We start from the raw sequence: 16824 nt of genomic DNA, 5'->3' as shown, positions 1-16824 counted from the left end.
AGAACTAGACATATTAAGGTGCAGGAAGGCAAGCAACAAATCCAATCCTTTTAAAAGAGAACCTGAATCCCCTCTTTCTTCCCTACTTTATACCAACCACTCTCCTTCCTTCCCCAATAGCCAACCATGGCATGATATTCGATGTATCAACAATTTCATTGCCTTCCTCTAGAGCATCAGATTCAATAGCAAGGGTTATTCAACTAAGACCAGATTCTGTAGCAGAGGAGAGCAGGAAAGAGACAACGTCGATTATTCTAATGGAATGTCAACCCGCCTATTCTAATTCACTTTACCCAATAAAGGGCTATGCGAAATAGGGATTGCTGCTTCCACTGCGCTATCTTCCTAAGCCCTTACTCCTTTTCCTTTTGCACCTGCCTTGTCGAAGTAGAAGATGTGGCATTAGTTTGAAAATACTTTCTTAAGTGGCAAATCGGCTTCTCCCTAACAGGGCATTCTATGCATCTTCAGCTAGCTTTCCCTCACCGCCTACTATCTATTTGCAATCCTTACCTTAACCCTAATCATCCTTAAGACATGGAATTGGATGCTTCTTACCCCAAAAGTCAATAAATATAAGAGTTAGGAGGGACGCTTTGGCAAAGCAAGACTGATTAGCTCGCCTAAGGGTCGTAGTGGAAGAATTCCTCATCTGTGAGCTATTGGGGATCTATTCTCAGGAAGCAATGAAGGGACTGACTTTCCTTAACTAATAATATCTTAATCTACGATCTACGAAAAAGAAATAAGAGCATCTAATGAAGGAGATACGCAACTTGAACAAGGAACACGAGATCTTTCCTACCCCTTTCTATTTCGACTTCTTTGAAAGGTGAAAGAGTAAAAAGCTAGACCGACTTGCTCTTAAATTAAAAGAAGCAAGAGCAAATAAGTAGGATTTTCTCTACAAGAACAATTTTGACTTTCTTTATACTTTATAATATAAGTCCCTTTAAATGATCGTAAATGGCCTGAAATGTAATGACCTATGAGAGAAGGGTTTTTAGTAAAGAAAGAGTACAAATCCGGCAAACAAAGCAAAAACAACGGCTCCTACATAAATACAATAGAATTAAAATGTTGTCACTAGAACAGACCATACAAATAACATCTTTTTATCCGCCTAAAGGAAGAATTCAAAGATAAGATAACGCTATGCGCACACAAGCTAACTTCAGGTATGCAGTTAGTTCTCAAGCGATTCCTTCGGATCTTAGGTGCGACCTTAGGGAGCTTGTTTTGGCAGCTACTCTCTTATAGTTATGTGTCCTGGTTTCCGAGTTCTAGTTCAAGGCAGGGCAGGACGGGACTCACGGGGGTTGGGGGGAGCCTTCCCCCAGGGAAAACCTAATAAGACTCATTCTAATACTTGAGTTCAAGCTCCTACTTCGAAGTAAGCCTATGGGTTGTTTCGAAGCTTAGTAGCTAAAGCGTACTTGCGTGTTAAAGGGGCGGATTTGGGCTACTAAGTGGAACCAGACCATTCAACTTGCCATTTGCACTCTCCTAGGGTGCGATCGTAGGAAGCTCTATTAGCGAATGCAATTCCCCGCCCGATAAGACTGATCATGCCCTGCTGCTTGGCTTGGAATCAAACTAGCCTATCATGCCCTTTCTTCATTCCTATATGGACCCATATTCCTATGTTCTTCCAATGTTTACTGTATTACTGGGATTCCTATTTACTGAACCATATCAAAGAAGCTACTTTCTTTCTGGCTTTTATACCCAGGTATAAAGGGATAGACAGTCTAAGAGAGTGCCAAGAAACAACACATACCTATCACTTTTGGAAGGTTTGGAACCCTCGATTCATCCGACTCAAGGAGAAAAAGAGAACAAGATGGGGGGGCTTGCCTCCTCGTTCCCTTTTACCTATGCCATGATGCTCATGGGCAGCTTATCTCTAATTGGATTTCCTTATCTTTCTTCTTCAAATTACGAGTAGAGATTTGGGGAGAGTGGATAGGACAGGGTGGTGGATGACGTAAAGGAAGGGAAGGCCCATCCCGTGCTTTCGAGCGATTCTTCCCGCAAAAGGCAGATCTTTTTCTTTCCGTCCCAAATAGAACAATAGAATAGGGACTTAGATGTGACCAAGGTGCTTGCAAGCTTAGGGTTAGCAGGTTGTTGGCTGGGAGAGCTGGTAAAAGAATGAAACCTTCAAGAGACCATGGTTAACAAGCCAGCTGAGGAAGAACAATCTCCCCCAGCAATACCGATCCTCCCTAGTTCAATCAGAATCGAGAACTGCGGAGAGGTTCTAACCGGCCTAGCCTAACCAACCGCTACAAGAGGGCAGGAAATAGATGTGGTGGAGACTCAAGTCAAGGCGATGGATCACTATCACTATAGATAGATGCTTTCCCTGGACTGTGTTCAATGGCACCTGATATGCCAACAAGGGCTTACTAAGAGATCTTGCATGTTTTATAGGGTCCTTCTTATGTCTTTCCATAAGCAGAAGTATGAGTAGAGCTGCTCTTCCCCTATTCTTAATCCCACTTCTTATGTCTGTCAACAAGAGCCCAGCCCCTGGTTCAATCGATAGATAGGCCGAAAACATATTTCTGGACAAATGAACAGACCTTTCCTTACTTGACTTGCCAACAAAGCGGTCAAACCAGTAACCAAGTTCATGCGTCAGTACCACGTCCAGGATCTTAGGAAAGGGGAAGCTCAAATGATATCTAATGGGATGGGCATGCTCCCCACTGCTCTATGATTTATTATAGTCATACTCTGTTTCGTACCTGGTAGCTAGCCTTTCGCTTCCTCCTTGTACTAGATTTTGACTTGAATTCCCCCTGAAAGCGAGAACGCACTATATGCCTTTAAAATAAAAAGAAGGCTGGAAAAAAGAGAGAGCTCCTTTCTTTTCTAGCTTTGGCGGGAGGAATGAAAATCCTATCCTATACGAAGGCCTATATACAAAAAAAGCACTTTGCCTAGAATCCCAAGTTGCCTCCCCTCTCCTCTGAGGCCGATCGCATCCACTTTTGGAGCCCCTCTCCTCTGAGGCCGATCGCATCCGCTTTTGGAGCCCCTCGCCTTTGAGTACGGCAGCAGCCCAGACATAGACCGAATTAGGGGCCTAAACTCTTGAGTAGATTGCCCATGGAAAGGAGCTTACTCCAAGATCTGACTCCGCCCGTGTAGGAGTTCGGGAAGGCCAGAAGTAAACAAAGAGCGGTAGAAGAGAATAAAGTGTTGCGCCCATTCTTTTCTTTCATAGCTGGAGCAAATGGAAGGAGACGTCGTGCAAGCCGAAGACTTTGACAGGTGTCGGTAGGCACGCCTCTGATAAGGGCTCGATCCTGAGAATCAATCCCAATCGAATCTATGGAAGGGAGACCCTCTATCCTCTTAATCTTTAGAGTAGATATTATATATAGGATAATCAGTCCACTGCGGTGCCCAAGACAAGGCAAGATGAATAGGAATGTTGAAGGGACATAAGGCTCAGCTAAGGTAAGGAAAGACCCTGACCATCTAGGTCACCAAGTACTCTTATTTTTTAGGGAGTCGGAGACGATCGAAGAGGCAGCAAAATAGGAACTTTCGATCAGGCAGAGCTCAACAAGGTTGAGACCAAGATGATGGATATTCCAAGGAAGATCGAAGAAGATTAATGAAGGTTTATACCTACCCCTAACTGGCACTATGAATCCAATCCCATCTATATAGATGTTCCTAGCCACAAGATGATGGGGTTCTCTCTTACTGTTAAGCCATCTTCAACTCTTCTTTCTTTACTCCTTTTCCGCATCGGGGCTGATAATTGGATATAATCTCCTTAAATAAAGAAAGGGGCGTATAAATTGGGTTTTTGGCTCGCAATAAAGCTAGGGTCCTGATCAAGCAACTAGTAGTCCTATCTATCCACCTCTCCAAACACAATATCTTGAGTACCTATGATGGTGACCACATCTGTTGGCATGTGATGTTTGGACATAGAATCGAATCCTTGTGAATGGGAAAATCCAGGTGCTCTTATTTTATGACAGTAGGGACGATTACTTCCATTACTGACTAGAAAGACACCAAATTCTCCTTTAGGTGCTTCAACTGCGGTATAGGTAGAAGGAGCTGGTACGGAAAAACCTACTGTATAAGATTCAAAATGGTGAAGTGAGGTAGAGTAGAAGATGATCTTGCAGTCATTTGGTCGGCTATTAAAAGAAAAAGCTTGCATCTGCTTCCCCTGTTATATAACCGGTCCCATCTCTCTCCAAACATAAAGTGGTAGTATCCCATCATAGGGCTTTCTATCTATTGATTAAGCCATTACCAAGGAGCTAATTCATTCAAAACTCAGTTGAATACTTCTATAGAGAAGGCGGAGCATCCTTGGCCCAACATTATAGCACATAGGGCTTCGGCGCTACTATAGAGCTTCGCTAACTCGAAGCGCCTCGCTATGAGAATCTAGCTTCACTAACGCTCGGCTAAGTCTTGAGCCTTCGCGTTGACCGTTCGCTTTCTCAGTAGCAAAAACACTTCTCTTTTCCCCTTAACCTTATGTAGAAGGACATGAAAGAGATTATTAGTTTTCTTGCTCCTGCTTCCTCATCTGCGCTCATCAAGCCAACTTTGCTCTTTGGGAGGTGAAACAGCGGTTGAAGCGGACATTTCGAAATGACAGCATCGAAGATATATTTCTATATATACACGGTTACGGTTATCTCGGACTGCGTTCCGGAAAAAGCAGCCTACTTGTGGGGCACTGTGTACTTACAGCCTCTACGATAAGCAAGTGAATGTGGCCGGTGCGTGGCGAACGGTTCATCAAGCCATTTTTCGCCTCAACTCCCTAAATAGGAAGAGGGGTAGTTTACAAATAGGGGTAATCAATTCGCACCTGACTGTGATAGCCCTCTCGATACCTTATTGGAGCTTTGTAACTAGTGGCCGGTTTCCCGTCGCGTCAGCCTTTTCCCAGTGCGCGGAGCCCCAACGAGGAAGGTGTTAGTGCTTTATCATTGGGTCAATAATGCTAATCCCTCTTTTTGTGCTACTCCTAGGGCGGGAAGAAGATAAGAAAACGCGAAGCGTTCTCTTGCTTTCCCAACCTGTTGTTTCTAAAGACTGCCCTCTCTCGGCTGGATCTTGGTCCAGCCTACTACGAGGATCCCGTATCCAGCAACCCAACCTATACAAAGGGCATCAAAGCCCCTTGACTAGGTTGGAGCTATAAAGCTTACCTTATATTATTAAAAAGGGAAAGGGCCTTTTCAGCTGGTGCGCAGGAGCGCACTTCCATTTTCCCTTTACTAGTAGGGGGTCCCGTGGTTCCTATGCCGCCGCGTTTCCCGGTCCTTTTCTTTTAGTGCTTCGACCCGAAGCGATAGCTTCTAGCTAGTTCAGTGGATAAGATGGCTGCGCTCCAGCTCACTCAAGAATGGGACGGCAGTGGTCCGCCGGCAAGCTCGTTCTGATCTTGGACGCAGTACATTGGAATCCTGAAGCACCACCACGAACGCTACCGCGCGTCCGCCTGCGGTGCGGTAAGGCACCACCCTGTTGTGCCAGTAGCCATCTCCAGTGTGTCAGCTTAGTTATCCCCATCAAACCACTTACTTGATGTCTAGCTTCCCAACTGGTAGACGGTTCCTTTTCCCCCAAATTAATGAAGAAGGGAGATGTAAGTTGATTCTTCCGAAGAATCAGAAGCGAAGCGTTGGGGGGGGGGACGGAAAAAGAAATGGTTCCAAAAAAAACAATTGGGGTTCCCAATGCTTCTCCACGCTCAACGAGATGCGCCAACATCGGGAAGCTTTATTCCTAACCCCATAAGATTCCAAGACGAAGCTTAAACTGAGTCTCGGTTAAGAACGGCGATGATATACGTTTCACATGGCACACGATTCCATGAATAGTTTCATTCGAGATCGTGATGGAGGACATAGCTTATGATCATCGACTTTGATCATGCCACTAGGCATTTGATTAAGACATTGCATATTGATTTGAACACTTTGTTGCATCTCTTCGATACAAATACAGTAATGATCATAGAGATCTCCTCTGGTACCTACTGGTATGTCATGATCCAATTGGTCATGAACATCGTAAGATGCTGTTTTTCGCAAATCCCAGCATACCCCTAATCCTCTTAACGTTACACCACTGAATCCCCAATCCTTTGCTTGTTGTGCAGTGACAGTACCAATATCCACTAATCGTTGTTTCTAGATACGGTTGTCGGTTGACATCTCTTCTAATTCGTCAATACGAGAAGCAAATTGTTGTGTGAATGAATCAATATCTATACATAAGCCAAGAGGCAGATCTTGTGCCACTCCACCTGGTCATATGAAACTGGCATGCATCCTGGCTCCCGAGACTCTTTCATAGAATTCCAACAATTTATCCCGCTCCTCAAAAGTCCACAGGAACGGAGTTGATGCTCCTACATCCATAGCATGAGTAGTTAAAGCAAGTTAATGATTTGAAATTTGAGTTATTTCACGGAATAACACTCGTATATATTGAGCTAGTAATGGTACCTTACAATTCAAAAGTCTCTCTATGGATGAAGAATGAGCGTGTTTTTGGGCCATCATAGAAACATAGACAGGGTCGACGACGGAACGAAAAAGGAAACTTTACCACATTTTTTTCGTAGACGTTCACTTGCATCACATACACAAGTGCTCTCTGAACCGTGCAATAAGGTCACCCATAACACGGCTCTCCCACTTGAGTTATCTTAGCCCCAAGCCATGCTATTCAATAATATTGGAAACATGGTAGCGTAAGGTAACAACTAGTATGGAAAGCTAGTCGCCTTTGGAAGCCTTTTCCGTTAACCAAAGCGTATTGTTCCCGCAACCACTTTGGTACTTTGTTTATAGCTTTTTTAAGTTATGCAATATAAGGGGGGCTTGCGCTTGAATTGAAGTAGCGCCTTTGGAATATGAGTAGGGTTCCTAAGTTGCGCGTTCGTGGAGGCAAACTGAAGGAAGAGAAAAAGGAAGATTGGGTGATTGTGGGGCGAGGAAAAACCTCGAATAGGAGAGGGCAACACTCTGGATCCTCCCTGCTTGCAGAAATGAATGGATCAAAAAAGGAAATTGGTTCTCTATTTCCGGGGGGGGGGGAGTCCATAAGAGAAGATTTACCTACCGGTAAGGAAGAGGGGAAACAAGTGTTGTTATCTATCTCAACCAGTTTCCCGAGGCATTGGAAATCCAGACCGGGTCAGAGAATCACTCTCGCTATTTAGCCCTTTGTTCCGCCAACAAAGAAGTCTTCCTTGACGATTTCCCATGCCTTCCATGCTTAGCTACCTCTCTTACCCATTCGATGCATCCGCCTTCCCTTTCTATAACATACCCAGGCACCCTCTTTTCCAATCACTAAGAAAAAAAATCCCAATCAAAGCCCTATGTAAGTAAAGCTTCATCTATTATTTTTCTGGCCCCAGGGGAGTTTATTCGACCCATTCCCCAGTCTCCCGCACTGCTCAAGTAAGTGTGCGACTCCGTATGAGGACCTCCTTCTCTTCTGCCCACTCTCCGTTCACACGGTTCTCAAAGCAGAGGAGGAAGGGTGGGCAGCAGGTACCACGAGCCCTCTGTCCCACACATCTATCCAGAAGCAAGTGTAGTTCACCGGTTCCACCGAATGCTCCTATCTCTCGGCAAAGATCGTGTGAGTGTGCAGTTATGCTTCGGATGCTTCACCATAGAATAGATCGATCCAGTTCCCGTTCTTTTCCGGTGCACTCGCTTTATATCTCCGACACACAAGGAAGGACGCGGTGGGAAGGAAGCAGCCCTAGCCTCTGTCCGGCCGATCATTCCGCTGGCATCTCGCATTCACGCCCCCGTTTGACTGCCGCTCGGGGATGTAGTTGTAGATAGGTTAGTCTTAGTGGGTCGTTGGCTCCACCTGTTATCTCCTTCTACGACATGCTGTTGTCGTCGCCATATTCCATATGTCACTTAGTCATCTCTGCCTCGCTGCGGGTCAGCACCTCCGAAAGAAACGGAGGACTTCATTCAGTGACCCCGCGATCGCCCTCTGAACGATCAGAATAAGGTAAAGCTTGAAGATAAGTTTTGTACTCAATTAATTTCTCAGTCCCTCTAGTCGGGTGGGCGCCGGCCGGTTTTTCGACCAGATCCCCCTAAAAACCGTACGTGCGGGTCTCCCCGCATGCGGCTCACGCCATTCGAGGTGGCCCAGCCCAGCATTCATTCGCAAATCCTGTAGTGAAATTGAGACTGCTCAACCTCGAAAGCTAATTCGCATGTAGGCAGTGCTGTTTGTCATACTGTTGACACTATCTATTCATAGAATTTGCTTTATTTCATTTTCTATTTTATATAGGCTCGCTCCCTCTTTTTCTAAGAATTCATACACTTCCCTTTACTCCATAGGGCCTTCTCTAATATGGAAAAGCCTTCCATTTCTGTCAAATGACCCGGCCTTCCCTGTCTCTTCCACCGTCCGTGCTCCCTTGCCTCCCTATGGTATGCTCCCCCGGCGCAGGCCTACCACGCTTCGCGCCTGCGACGTTTTTGACAGACGGTTTTCTCCAGTAGTGCAATCCTTCCCGCTAGCTGTATGGGCGGGTTGTTCCCCACTACTTCATTCTTTTAAGCTATGGATTAAAGGAACAAATGTAGTTGAATGGAACAGCAGGCGGGTTACACGTTCTACTGTGCCGAGATGTGAGGTGCAGGTGGTGATGATCACCCCGGGGTAGCTAGCGCCCTTGACAGGCACTCCAGAACCTGCCAATGCTCGTGAAAACACGGGTCGGTCGGTCCTCCATTTCTCTGATTCCTGGAATGAGAGTAAGCTTGCTTCTTCAATGTCGTAGCCTTAGTCTAGGAATGCACTAGTAAACTATAGTGAAATCACTGGAAATGAGAGAGATGTGAGTGTCAATCATTCTGTCAGCATGATCAAAGAGTGCTTTCCAGAAGATGGAGAAGGAGAGAATGCACTTACAGCCTCTCTCTCATATTCACCTGCCAAGGCATGACATAGATAGTAGACAGTCAGCTCTCTTACAGCCAGTTACTGCGATTGATTGGGGAGAGAGTGCTAGTCTAACTGCCGGTACGGGTATGCTAATAGATAGAGGATCTTCCAGTCCTAGAATAAGAAAGTAGCTTGTCTGCCGTACTGGCTGCTTCATTGAATGTGTCGATCTGCATTCTATATAAGGAGTTGATTTGCATCCTTGTCTGGCAGTTAGCTAAGCGAGAAGCTGTGATCGAGGAAGCCCCGCCCAGTAGTGCCTCTACTCTACTAGTCCTAGTACTAGATACTAGATAGACAGGCCGGTCACCGGTGGCATAAGATCCTTCTCTGCTTGTCTAACTCAAGCCAGATAGCAGCAATCACTCGAAATAGTCATATGCGGAACACATGCAAGTCCAGATTGAAAGATAAGGAAGGCAAGTCAAAGCGGAAAGAAAGCCTTAGCCGGAGCAGTAGCCAGAGAAGCAAGAGCAGCAAGGCAAAAAGTGGTCTCAGGCATTCCAACTGCATGAACGTAAATCTTATCTATGTCACAGGTTTGATGATCGCTAACGCACACAAAACCAATCTCATAACTTTTTTTGCAGGCAGAAGGAAAGAGAAAACGAGCGAAACGAAGCGGAGCGAGGATCTACTTGGAATTGGCTGTCAGTGAATCCCAAGTATGACATAGATAGAGGAAAGAAAATCTCTTACATGCCGAAGGTACATCTGAGACCTTCCTTCCAAGCAACTATGACATAGATAGACAGATGCGAGTGTACTTCAGGAAACTAGCAAGCCTTGCCATTCGGATGAAAGGAATATCATCCTAATGAAAGCCTGATTCTTCCCTTATCAATGTTTGAGATGCCTGGTTGTGCCAATTTCCCTAGTTGACAATATGACTTTTATGCCTGGCGGCAGCTCGGATCTTATGTTCTTTAGATGCCCAGCTTATCTGCCAGTTGTCTGGCTGTAAAAGGAAGAGGTTAGTTCACAACTCTGAAAGCCGAAGACGAAGCGAGGAAGGCAGCTACAGAGCAGCAGATAAGGAAGAGATTTAGGCAACTTAATTGACCTACCGGACTCTAAAGAAAGGGTACCACTTATTTGGAAACTAGAAACTTGCCGGTTTCCAAGCGAAACTCGATGCTACTTTAACACAAGGGCCGGTGTCCATCATTGAAAGTGGCATCTCTGTTTGCGCACATTGGAGAAAGTGCTCTGCTAGTGAAATCGGTCCATTGACACCTATAATTGTTTCAACCAAGGCCGAGCACTCTTCTCGAATTTTTGGATGCACTCTCGCTTTAAGTAGCTGAAACCTCTATGTGGAAAAGTTTCTTATTGCGAAATGAATGGCATTCTAGAAGCTCTCACTCAAACAAGGGCTTCCTATACTGTACTAAACAGAATCAGTGGACATAGAGCATGTCCCCCTCCTGACGTTCCCCTAGCGGGGGAACTATCAATAGCGATTGTTGCTCCTTATGCCTGGTTCCGCTCAACTCTCCCTTCAGAGCTACCCTTGCCTGAAAGCGGAAGAGGTAGCTTACTAACCTACTGGAGTAAGTAGTCTTGTCCGAAAGCCTCAGGCGAAAAGACAGCTTAAAAGTAACAAGGTTCTGAAAGAAAGACAAGCCTTAAGGCAACTAAAGCTAGGAAGGTAGGTTAAAGTGACTAGTCTTTCTTATCCGAAAGCAAGCAAGACAACAAGGGAGGTTTTAGGCAACTCGCTGGTTTCGAGATGGGTTTCCTTGCGGGTGTGTCCACTTGTTTTCCTATTCAAGTTCTGGTTCCAATTTCAGAAAGTTCAGATTCTTATTGCCACTACTTAGCATACACTGGTTAAAAGGTTAAATGGTTCATTTTTCTTAACTTCAGATGAGTTAGGTTCTTTACGCAAAGAAGCCAGGCGAAAAGCGCACACGAAGATTATAAATAATATGTTAAAATCGAATCATCGACAAGATGTTTATCAGAGAGATTTTATTATGGGATACAATCGAAGGGCTCATAAAATTCAAAACTTGAGAAGTAAGGGAATATCGATGGCCTTTGTTGAACAGAGAGCGAACGGACGGCAAGTGACTTTGATCTCATGCTGGCCTTTACTTCGGCTACTAATAAGGGGGTTGGGGTTTGACAAATCAAGACTGGGGCTTCGTTTAGCCGCCTATGTAGTAAGAAAAACTCTGAGTTTGACGTTGAATAGCCATAGTGAGTTCATCACCAGTGGCATAAGCAGAGGAGGCATATGCGGTGGGGAGAAAGGCAATTTACCTCACTTCTTACAATTCCAGTTGAACCCGCAACAAAGCCAGCGTTGCTTTCGTGGGATCAACTGCTCGTTTTCGATATAGAACTGGATAATCAAAAACAGCGTCTCTTTTTTTTTTTGGAATCGAGCGAGATGATATGCTGAAACGGGTGCTAGCTTGAAAACCGCCGCAGAACGAAGCAACGCTGTCGGTTGAGGCCTCACCGGGCTTTCATAAATCAGTCTCTCAACAATCAGTATTTCTTATGAATAGTAGGGCACTGAGGGAGAACTTATCGACGACAAAAAAGACGAGGTTTCTGTTGGAGGGTCCCTGACGCCCCGAGTCAAATGGAATTGAAAAGACTTTTTTTATATTTATAAACAAGGTGGCATCTCGAAAGTGCCGCTAGTCGGTTTAATCATGGAACGTCCAAAAAGCCTGGTCAAATGCGAACATTATTATTATAATAATATGCCCTAGAACATGTTATTGAATTGAGTGAGAGGTCCCTTTCTTTCCTACTACTGAACCCGGAAATTGCGTAGATTGCTTTGCTTGGGATTCCCTAAGTAACCAAACCAATCCCTGTCATTTCACACGGAAAATGGTCTGTTTTGAGCGTTTGAAGTGGACGAACAATCAGCGTACGTAATCGAGTTTCATGCCATCATGTCTTTCTGCCCAGCAGCGCTGGAAACCGCTTTCATGCGTCTTGGTTGTTGGTGGAGAAGAAAACCCGCCTGAAAACAAAGATTCTATTTTCAATAGTTTCAAAGGCTTGAAGGAGCGTAGCCTTATTCAAAAGGAATTGATAGGAAGACTTTTCTCTCTTCGATTATCTCCTACAATAAGATAAGAGGTAAGAAGCAAGGAAGACTGTTTATGAATAGCCCTTTTCAGTTCCAATGCGCGGAATCGAAAAAAAGACTATCTTTCTTTCGGGGTCATAGATCAGAGAATTCCCTCTTTCAAGCTTCCTTACAGGCAGAAGAGTTAGCAAAGGTACAGACAGCCCGATCTAGCCAGTGAGCAAGCATGTCCGCTTTCGATTCAATATCTTTCTTAACACCCGGAAAATTATATGCCTCTATAGTAGCCTGCAATGGAATGCAGCTATTTCTGACGGATAGCTATGTTAGCTAGGCCACCTGCCTGATCAGGGTTTCCATCCGAACTAGTGCCTTAAGCAGGAAGGCAAATGAAATTATGTGGTATGGTATCGTATATAAGAGAAAGCTTGCTTTTAGGAGTGATCTTTCGCCTTTATTGAGGAGATATAAAACAAGCTTACTTACTAATAAAGCGGCAAGAAGCACCTTCTTTCTCAAAGTCAACTTTCTCCCTTTTTACTAGTAGTTGAGTGCTCATTGTTGTTCGGATCTTGACCGGATCCGAGCTTCCCAAGCTCTATGCTGTTGGGGAACTCTGCAAGGGTCTTACCACCTTCTTGATTGACTATATTTGAGTCTTTGGAGTACTTTAGGATTATATTCCGCGCCGAGGATTTGTGCTTGTGGGCCGGGGTGAATATTGCAGACCAGCGGATCTGGTGGTCGACAATCGTTCGGACTTGGTAAAGGTTGTCGCAGCACCTGTAGTAGGACAGAGGACTTATCGCGATGCCCGCGGACCAATTTACGATGTCTCCGTCGCTGACGTTCGTCAAGCAGGCCACGTGGATTGGCCAGGGTCTTCTTCGGCTAATGAGACCTCGATCCCGAAGCCTTCGAAGTATCTTTTTGATAGGTGCCTCTATTTGTATGGGGAATTCGCTGCTGATAGATCTCGCCCAGTGTCCCCCTCCTTCCCCCGCCGCCTTCCGACCCGCGGGAGTATACAATGATTTTGACCCGCGGGAGTATACAATGATTGAAAAGAAGCTGGTGCGCCACGAGTCTTCATCCCCTGAACAAGTCTCTGGGCCCTTAGAGCCAATCTAGGTAGAAGCAGCAGAGAAAGTCCAATCTAAGCAAGCGTAGTGGAGGTAAACAAAAATCCAAAAAGTAAGAAAGTAGTTGAATTAGTCCATGCTAGTATTTGTTGGTGTTACTTTATCATACAAAGGATTGTGTCAAGCAACAAAAAGTCAAGTTAGTGTTATGGTGCAGCGGAAGGCCCCCTCGAATCTTCCTTGAGTTGACGTCACTGGGACATCTACCGCTTGGATCCTGCCTTGTTAGTCATCCATAGAGCTAAAGGGAATTTTTTGAAGCCATTCCCATTCCCACACACCAATACCAACCAGGGTGGCTATTCCGTAACTCCTACCCCTAATAGAAAGGATAAATATCTTGCGCGTTTCATCAAGTGAGAGAGAGGATCTTAGGCCGAACAAATCACCAGCTCCGAAGGCCTGCAATCGTGACTTTAATTCCGGTGGTTTTCTTTACTTCCGGGGTGAAACAACCTTTTGTGACACTTCGAATGGAGTGGTTCGTACGCCTCTCTCCCTCGCTAAGCCTAAAGAAATGAGCAACTTAAATGCCTCTTTGTTAACTATATTCCTGCTTTGCTAAAAGGGTCCTTGGGCCCAATCAATCTCTATACTCTTGATGCAATGGACTCCCCAAAGCCACTAAAACGCTCTCTTCCACCCGATTTAAACTGAACCTCGTTCTAGTGAGATTTTTTCCCTTTTTTAAACTGAAACTCAGTTGCCTATCAGATCCTTGGTCTAATTGGGTCTTTCTCTAAAGCTCGAATCGAATAGCTGGGCAACCCCTTCCCTTGGCTTGTTTGGTTATATAAGAGAACCTCGGGAGAAAACAAGTTAGACCTTACTTAGGGCGAAAGATTTATTGGATGGTTCATCCCAGTCTGAAGTTAGTCAAGCCATGGAATTGGTAGAAGTTCCCCCTTAACCAACCCTAAGAGAGAATCCTTAGGCATCAGTCTTCACCCGAACAAGTCGCTAAGGCTTACCCACTGCAGAGGAAGCTGGAGAGGGTAGTTCCTGTAAGAGAGAAATTTTGATTGATAAGGGAAATCTATGAATGGATGAATTGGCACAAATCTAATCTAAAGTAATGTGTTGCTGCGAATCGGCTGAAAGAGTTTCAATAGGCTAGGAAACCATTTCCGCTAAAGAGTTCTATATTGCAATGTTTTTTGGCGGGTCGCTTTCTTTTGAAAAGAGAGGTTTCTCTCTTTCCGGCTCTTCTCCTCCATGCTTCAGTTGCCGAGTATGTATTGGTATAGTTTCAAAGTTTTAAGCTGGAGCCTCACATCACGAAACGAAAGTTTTGTTTTCAACTCAGCTTCGAAGAATGGCCAGGAATCGTCTTCCTAAAAAGAAGAGTCTTCTTTTGAAAAAATATAGTTTTCAATTAGCTCGGCTTCCTTAGATAATCAAATCAAGTTTCAAGCCGGTCAGGTCAATCATTTCAAAGAAAGAAAATAAAGGCCGAAATCAAGATGAATGTCGACCCGGTAAATCACCTAACTTTGTATAGCTGAAAGTTGCCAAATCGATTGAAAGAATTGAAAGGAATGCTGGAAAATGAGCTTCAAAGCTTGAACTTCCACTTTCAATAGTCAGAAGAAGAGCAGATGGCACCAGTCCTGATTGATTGTTTTGAAGTGAAGGGCTTTTTCCTACTAATGAGTACAAATATGCAGCCTTAGTATTAGAAAAAGAATTAGCAGAGGTACGTGCGAAGTCTTCAATGAATACCGGGGAATTGGCCAAGTATTACTTCACTTCCTCTTAGTACAAGCTATTCCTTAGCGATTGTTCATCTTCCACTGCCCGAGGCCTCCAGAAAGAAGGCGTTCTTTTGAATTGCACTTCTTCATGTCTTGGTTCACCGTCGTTCTGAATAATTCAAATAGTTGATCGAGAAAGCACCGCCCAAAGGTGCTCATTGAGCCGGTCCCCTGTGGCTAAAATCATCTCAAAGTTGAAGTGAAGAAAAAAGCCAAGTTATTGCAAAACAACAGAATTAAATTCTATAAGGTAGGGCTTTAGTTTTTCACTAGAAGCTTATCCTAGAGTTGATCCACAGGTTAACCCTGAAATGAGTTGATCGGCAGGTTAACCCCATAATTGACCCTTAAGCTCCGGGGAATCAAAATTGTATCTTTTCTAAAACGACACTCTCCCTTGATTTCCACAATAATGTTAGCTTATGAAACCTTTTTTCACGTGGTTCTGGTCTCTTTTCGATTGCTTGACAAAGGGGAACAAAAAGAAAAGCCCTATACACCAAAAGTCAAAAGGGGAAATCCCTTGATTAGGTCTTGATTGAGACCGAAGGTAAGGAGACCCCCCCCAATGAAAAAAGGGCTAAAAAAAGGACGAAGTAATTTCGTATATAAAGATATGGGTTTCCGGGATTAGATCGAAATTACATTCCCCGAAAACCAAGCCTGGAGTATTAGACTTGTTCTACTTTGATAGAGGCACTGTAACCGTAAGTGGAATAACAATCATTCGGCCGATTGCTTTTACTCTTATCCTTCCTTCGTTGACACAGAAGAGAGAGAGCATCCCACAAGCCAAGGATGAGTGCCAAAGAGAAGATGCGTAAGCTAGTCTATCAGAAGGAGAAAGCGAGGGAGTGAGATTTTAGGTTTCATTAGGGTAGACTGAAGACCAAGCCAATATTGACTAAAAAAAGAAAACTTATTGCAAATACGAACATGAACAAATGCTTTCTCATTAGACTATTTTAACCGATTGTTTATGTCGACCGTACGATACGATTTTTCTTCTCTTATGAAATTTCTAGTTAGATGAACACTGCTCTGCTGCATGACGGAGTGATATTTCCCTCTTATGAAAGCCAGTATCTCACGTTCAAAAGAGAGCCTCGACATGGCGATGTAGACCTAGCTCCATAGCTGGGCTAGTCACTGGCTAGAGGGCGACCGACCTATCGGACCGGAGGCAGCCGAGAATGTTATGTAAAAAGGACCAAGGAGGATCCTATCCTAAAGGAGAAGGAGGAGGCGTAGGAGCTAGCTTTAGGGGAGGAATCGAAGCGAAAAAATTAGTTCATGCTATGACGATCTATATGGAAGGGAGTTTTGGAAGATTTGGCACTTTAACTTTAGGTCAAATGCTTTTTTGGATGAAACTTTCTTATTTACTATCCCGAGTAGTAAGATTTTTAATACATATTTTAATACAGATACTCTATCTGCTACTAATTTCTTACTTTTTAAGAAAGAGTCATGGTCATATAGACATTTTGCTCTTTTTCATATTTTTTTACTCCCCTTCCTCAAGTGGAGAAACGCATTCGTCCAGTTCTACTACTACTATAATTATATGATCATCCCATACAAATTCACTTCCAGTTACGCAGGATAATCCCCCCCCCCCTCCAATTCTCATTTTCTTTGGGGTCGTCAGTTCCCAGCGCTTGAGGATCTAGAGATAGACGTCTATGCTCGAATCCGTCTCTTAGAAGCACTACAAATCGACCAATTACCTCCTCAACTTAACGCTGGGGGATATGAAGAGTTAGTGAGAAACTTTTTAAATAAAACCCGAACTCTGATTGAATTTCTATTAGCGGTAAATAATGAGTTGTTCGATATCAAAGTTTTAGAGTAAAAAGCGAATCTTCAC

The sequence above is a fragment of the Nicotiana tomentosiformis genome, chromosome 1 (genome assembly GCF_000390325.3).
Source record: "Nicotiana tomentosiformis chromosome 1, ASM39032v3, whole genome shotgun sequence".
Classification (NCBI taxonomy): domain Eukaryota; kingdom Viridiplantae; phylum Streptophyta; class Magnoliopsida; order Solanales; family Solanaceae; genus Nicotiana; species Nicotiana tomentosiformis.
The sequence above is the reverse complement of the archived record's forward strand: the minus strand, read 5'-3'. Positions refer to the sequence as shown.